The sequence below is a fragment of the Salvelinus sp. IW2-2015 genome, linkage group LG8 (genome assembly GCF_002910315.2).
Source record: "Salvelinus sp. IW2-2015 linkage group LG8, ASM291031v2, whole genome shotgun sequence".
Lineage (NCBI taxonomy): Eukaryota > Metazoa > Chordata > Actinopteri > Salmoniformes > Salmonidae > Salvelinus > Salvelinus sp. IW2-2015.
This window is the reverse complement of record NC_036848.1, coordinates 24,332,945-24,339,784: the sequence shown is the minus strand read 5'-3', so window position 1 is coordinate 24,339,784 and position 6,840 is coordinate 24,332,945.

Below are 6,840 nucleotides of genomic sequence, written 5' to 3'. Positions count from 1 at the left end.
AGCATACCTTCAGTATCCATGGGAACTGACATTTAAAGTGACATGCTCCTCTGATTTTAACTATCCACAGCACATTTTGGGTCTCACTTTGGACTGTGATCCATCTTTCCGAATTACTGTAGTTCCGGAACAATTGATCCGATCATTTTAAATCCCCTAGTATATTCCACTAAAAGGCTTTGCACAAGAGAGGAAGACAGGGAAACATTTGAGTTTGATCCAAAGACGGATTAAAAAAGTAGATCTCATTAAGTAGTCCTTGTTGAAGGAACTACTTTTGATTGTTTGTATCATACATCAACTGGCCTTCTATTGTCGCTCTTCTTAACTTAAACTCTGACTCCTTCTGGTGGCATTTTCTAAACGACACATAATATTGTATACTACCCGGCAGGTAGCCTAGTCGTTAGAGCGTTGGGCCAGTAACCGAAAGGTTGCTGGATCGAATCCCCGAGCTGACACGGTACAAACCGGTCGTTCTGCCACTGAGCAAGGCAGTTAACCCACTGTTCCCCAGGCGCTGAAGACGTGGATGACGATTAAGGCAGCCCCCCCGCACCTCTCTGATGTGGAAGACACATTTCAGTTGAAGGCATTCAGTTGTACAACTGACTAGGTATCCCCCTTTCCTTTCTACCCTCAAAGTGCATTTCGGTTTCAAAACTATACGTCCTACAAACACACATGCTTAGTACTGTTAGAAAGGTGAGAACTGTGGGATTATAATAAAGGTATCAGAAACAATGTGACTTCTACAGCGCAAAAAATAAAGCAGGCCATAACCCCCTGAAATGTATTGTTTTTGTTTTTGTTCACCCAAAACGTGCAGGCCCTGTACAGGACCCAAAACAACCGCTCAGAGTTTAACAGGTTAAAACTCCATTAGGATCGGAGAGGTCAGGGAGCTTATCTGTGCCAGCGTAAAATAAATCATTGGCGGGCAGGGAGTTAAGGTCAACAAATCATCCCTCCGATAATGCACGTCCATGGAGAGGCCAGGGGGATTCATTGTCGTGCTAGTGTTGACAATAATGGAGGCTTTGAAACCCCACACTCTTTACTTTCTAGTCCCGGCGATTAGCGCTTTTATCCTCCAGAGAGAGGAGGGTCAACAGCATCTGTTCCCCAGCCCCAGAACCTCGTTTTGGGGCTGTGAGAGATGCCTGGGGGTCAGTGTTTGATTGCTGCTGGAGATAGCAGATTGAGGGCAAGGGGGCTCGTGTCCAGACAGAAGATCCTCAAAGAGCCCTGTTCCCGGGTCAGCGTTATCCGGGAATCTCCAATGGTTAGGATATCATCTGTCTAGCATCAATGCCAATTACAGGGGGGGGGTGGAGGGTATCTGGTCTCTGGTTCTTGACGCACCATGAATGCAAGGCATTGTTTCTCCTCTTCATTTCAGAAGGGCGATCAAAGTTTGATTGTGCTCACCACAAAAGGAAGCGGCTGGGTCTATTAGATATGTAATGGGTAATGAGTTTCTCACAATCTCACTGATAGCAATGTCCAGCCCACCTCTTTGCTGTATTACAAGCAAAATGCACATCCCTTTCTTTGACATTGTGTATCTCCACAATTACAGGCTCAAATCTTAGCCGTTTATTGTCGGAAAGTAATAGTAACCTCCTCTAGAGGAAAACACACTCTTAAAATGAATGTTTCTTGTCAGATAATCTGCCATTCTTTGGCCTCGTCACCTCCAAATAAATGTGACCATGTAACAGCGGTACTGGAGATTCCTTATCCATTACTCCTGTGTGGTGCTTCTGAGCTCCACAGGCCTCATCCAGGCCCCACGCTGAGCCAAGTCTGAGTCCAATGTAGATGGGCTGTGTGTGGGCCGCATGCAGGTCTGCAGAGCCCCTGCGCTGGGTCGATCTGATAACTCTCCTGCCGTGAGGATAATGGCTTCTTTTAAAGGTGTGGATCTTCAGACCAAGACCATTATCTGCCTGACACCCCCCACCTCTTCGTCCTTGCACCTTTCTAACCCCAATCTGAGGTCCTTAGGTCCTGACACTGGGCTGAAGCTAAATAGTGCTAATGCAAAACATGGAGAGTCCAGGAAGAATAAATAAAACCCCTGCCCTTTGTCCTCGCAAATCAGTCCCTTCCCACACCCCTCGGCCCTCCATTTCAAATCAAATAAAATATAATTGTATTTGTCACATGCGCCGAATAAAACACGTGTAGACCTTACCATGAAATGCTTACTGACAAGCCCTTATCCAACAATGCAGTTCAAGATGTAGAGTTAAGAAAATATTTACAAAATAAAAAACTAACACAACAAAATAAGAATAACGAGAGTATATACTGGGGGAGGGGGTACTGATGCCGAGTCAATGTGTGGGGGTACAGGTTAGTCGAGGTAATTTGTACACGTAGGTAGGGTAAAGTGACTATGCATATATAATAAACAGCGAGTAGCAGCAGTGTAAAAACAAAGGGGGGGGGTGTCAATGTAATTTGTCCGGGTGACCATTTGATTAATTGTTCAGCACTCTTATGGCTTGGGGTAGAAGCTGTTAAGGAGCCAAATGGTCCTAGACTTGGCGCTCTGGTACCGCTTTCCGTGCTGCAGCAGAGAGAACAGTCTGTGACTTAGGTGACTGGAGTATTTGACAATTTATTTGGCCTTCCTCTGACACTGCCTAGTATATAGGTCCTTGATGACAGGAAGCTTGGCCACAATGATGTACTGAGCCGTACGCACTACCCTCTATAGCGCCATACGGTCAGATGCCGAGCAGTTGCCATACCAGGCGGTGGTAACTGGTCAGGATGCTCTTGATGCTGCAGCTGTAGATCTTTTTTAGTATCTGAGGACTCATGCCAAGTCTTTTCAGTCTCCTGAGGAGGAAAATGTGTTGTCGTGCCCTCTTCATGACTGTCTTGGTGTGTATGGACCATGATAGTTTGTTGGTGCTSTGGACACCAAAGAACTTGAAACCTTCGACCCGCTCCACTTTAATCCCGTTGATGTTAATGGGTGCCTGTTCGGCCTTCCTTTTCCTATAGTCCACAATCAGCTCATTTGTCTTGCTCACATTGAGAGAGAGGTTCTTGTCCTGGCACCACATTGCCAGGTCTCTGAGCTTCTCCCTATAGGCTGTCTTGTCGTTGTTGGTGATCAGGCCTACCACTGTTGTGTCGTCAGCAAACTTAATGATGGTGTTAGAGTCGTGTTTGGCCACGCAGTCGTGGGTGAACAGGGAGTACAGGAGGGGACTAAGCACACACCCCCGAGGGGTCCCAGTGTTGAGGATCAGCATGGCAGATGTGTTGTTGCCTACCCTTACCACCTGGGGGCGGCCCATCAGGAAGTCCAGGATCCAGTTGCAGAGGAAGGTGTTTAAGTCAAAGGGTCCTTAGCTTAGCTAAGGGTCCTTAGCTTTATGACGTAAATCTGTGTAAGAAGACTATGCTGTATATTTTTTTATGTGTTTTTTACAGTTCAAAGTAGGGTCTAGGATAATGCCCAGATATTTAAGTAAATAGCTTAGCTGATGAGCTTTGTGGGCACTATGGTGTTGAACGCTGAGCTGTAGTCAATGGTCAGCATTCTCAAGTACGTGTTCCTTTTGTCCAATTGAGATTGCATCATCTGTTGCGGCTGTATGTGGTCAATGGGCAGTTAGCGGCTGGGTTTCCCTATGTTGTCCGTAAAAGTTTACAAGTCCTGCCGCATCCGATGAGCGTCAGAGCCGGTGTAGTAGGATTCAAACTTTGTCCTGTATTGACGCTTTGTTTGTCTGATGGTGTACCGGGATTTCCTAATATCATCTGGATTAGTGTCCCGCTCCTTGAAAGCAGCAGCTATAGCCTGTAGCTCGCTGCGGATGTTGCCTGTAATCTATGGCTTCTGGTTAGGATATATATGTACCGTCACTGTGGGGACGATGTCGTCAATGCATGTATTGATGAAGCCGGTGACTAAGGTAGTATACTCCTCAATGCCATTGGATGAATCCCGGAACATATTCCAGTCTGTGCTAGCAAAACAGTCCTGTTGAGTAGCATCCGCGTCATCTGGCCACTTCTGTATTGAGCGAGTCACTGGTACATCCTGCTTAATTTTTGCTTGTAGCAGGAATCATGGTCAGATTTGCCAAATGGAGGGCGAGGGAAAGCTTGTATGCGTCTCTGTTTGTGGAGTAAAGGTGATATAGAGTGTTTTTTCTCCCTCTGGTTGCACATGTGACATGCTGGTAGAAATGAGGTAAAACGTATTTAAGATTGCCTGCATTAAAGTCCCCGGCCACTAGGAGTGCCGCTTCTGGAAGAGCATGTTCTTGTTTGCTTATGGCCTTATAAAGCTTGTTGAGTGCGGTCTTAGTGCCAGCTTTGGTTTGTGGTGGTAAATAGATGGCTATGACTAATATAGATGAGAACTCTCTTGGTAGATAGTGGTAGGTAGTGTGGTCTGTAGCTTATCATGAGGTACTCCACCTCAGGCGACCAATACTTCGAGACTTCTTTAATATTAGACATCGCGCACCAGCTGTTTTTGACAGACACACACCCCCGCCCCTTGTCTTACCAGACGGAGCTGCTCTGTCCTGCCGATGAATGGAAAACCCAGCCAACACTATATTATCCGTGTCGTTGTTCAGCCACGACTCGGTGAAACATAAGATGTTACAGTTTTTAATGTCCCATTGGTAAGATAGTCTTAATCGTAGATCTTCCAGTTGATTTTCTAATGATTGCACGTTGGCCAAAAGATGTATGGTATTGGAGGTTTACTCACTCGCCTCCGAAATATCACAAGGCACCCCGACCTCTTCCCCCCAGCAAAACGGTATCCACCAAGCACCGCTTTTTCTTTGGTCACACAAGCGACTGGAGAGGCGTTTTATGCAATGTGTGTATTTGTTTGTATCTGATCTTGAGGCGTGACAAATGCAGAAAATGAAATACCTCCCAAATTAAATGTTTAATATCTTCTAAAACAACTGTAACGACAGTCATATTCGTTCTCCTCCTCAGACGAGGAGGAGCATGGGTCGGACCAACACGCAGCGAGGTATGTAGACATGAATGATTTATTTAATGAAGACGAACACGAAAAAAACACTTGCATAAACTACAAAACAACAAACGACGTTAACCAGACCTGAACTTGTGAACATAAAAAACAATGAACGCACGAACAGGAAAGAACGAACGAAATGAATACATGAATGAATGAAATGAACGAACTAGACGAGACAGTACCGTGTGGTGCAATAAACACAGACACAGCGACAATCACCCACAAACAAACAATGTGAAACCACCTACCTTAATATGGTTCTCAATCAGAGGAGATGAAAACCACCTGCCTCTAATTGAGAACCATATCAGGTCACCCATTTACCAACATAGAAACACATAACATAGAAATGCCCACCCACACTCACGCCCTGACCGACTAACACATACAAAACAACAGAAAACAGGTCAGGAACGTGACATAACCCCCCCCTCAAGGTGCGTACTCCGGACGCACTACCAAAAGTCTAGGGGAGGGTCTGGGTGGGCATCTGACCACGGTGGTGGCTCAGGCTCCGGACGAGGTCCCCACCCCACCATAGTCAATCCCAGCTTCCGTAGCCTCCTCAAGGTGGCGACCCTCGCCACCGACCTTGGACTGGGACCCTAGACCTGGGTCCCGCTGGACTTAGGGGCAGCCCCGGACTGAGGGACCGCTCCGGACTGGCTGGCGGATCCGGGCTGGCTGGCTCTGGCGGATCCTGGCTGGCTGGCTCTGGCGGATCCTGGCTGGCCGCTGGCTCTGGCGGATCTGGCTTGGGCGGGCTCTGGCGGATCCGGCTGGCGGAGGCTCTGGCGGATCCTGGCTGGCGGAAGGCTCTGGCGGATCCTGGCTGGCGGAGTCTGCGGATCTGGCTGCGGAAGGCTCTGGCGGATCCTGGCTGGCGGAAGGCTCTGGCGGATCCTGGCTGGCGAAGGCTCTGGCGGATCCTGGCTGGCGGAAGGCTCTGGCGGATCCTGGCTGGCGGAAGGCTCTGGCGGATCCTGGCTGGCGGAAGGCCTGGCGGATCTGGCTGGCGGAAGGCTCTGGCGATCCGGCTGGCGGAAGGCTCTGGCTGGATCCTGGCTGGCGAAGGCTCTGGCTGCTCCTGTCTGGCGGAAGGCTCTGGCTGCTCCTGTCTGGCGGAAGGCTCTGGCTGCTCCTGTCTGGACGGCTCTGGCTGGTCCTGGCTGGACGGCTCTGGCTGGTCCTGGCTGGACGGTCAGGACAGACGGACAGCGCTGGCAGGCAGGCAGCTCAGACTGCGCTGGGAAGGCAGGCAGTTCAGACTGAGGCTGCGCTGGAGAGGAGGAAGGCTCTGACAGCGCTGGACAGGTGGAGCAGCTGGAGAGAGAACCCGGAGAGACAGCCTGGTGCGGGGGCTGCCACCGAGGACTGGTACGTGGAGGTGGCACCGGGTACACCGGACGTGAAGAGAGGACACGCGCTCTTGAGCACCGAGCCTCCCCAACCCTACCAGGTTGAATGGTCCCCGTAGCCCTGCCAGTGCGGCGAGGTGGAATAGCCCGCACTGGGCTATGCAGGCGAACCGGGGACACCACCTGTAAGGCTGGTTCCATGTACGCCGGCCCGAGGAGACGTACTGGAGGCCAGAATATATTGGGCCGGCTTCATGGCACCCGGCTCGATGCCCAACCTAGCCCTCCCAGTGCGGCAAGGTGGAAATAGCCCGCACTGGCTTAGCACGCGTACTGGGGACACCGTGCGCTCCACCGCATAACACGGTGTCTGACCAGTACGACGCCCTCTCACTCCACGGTAAGCACGGGAGTTGCTCAGGTATCCACCCGGCTTTGCCACTC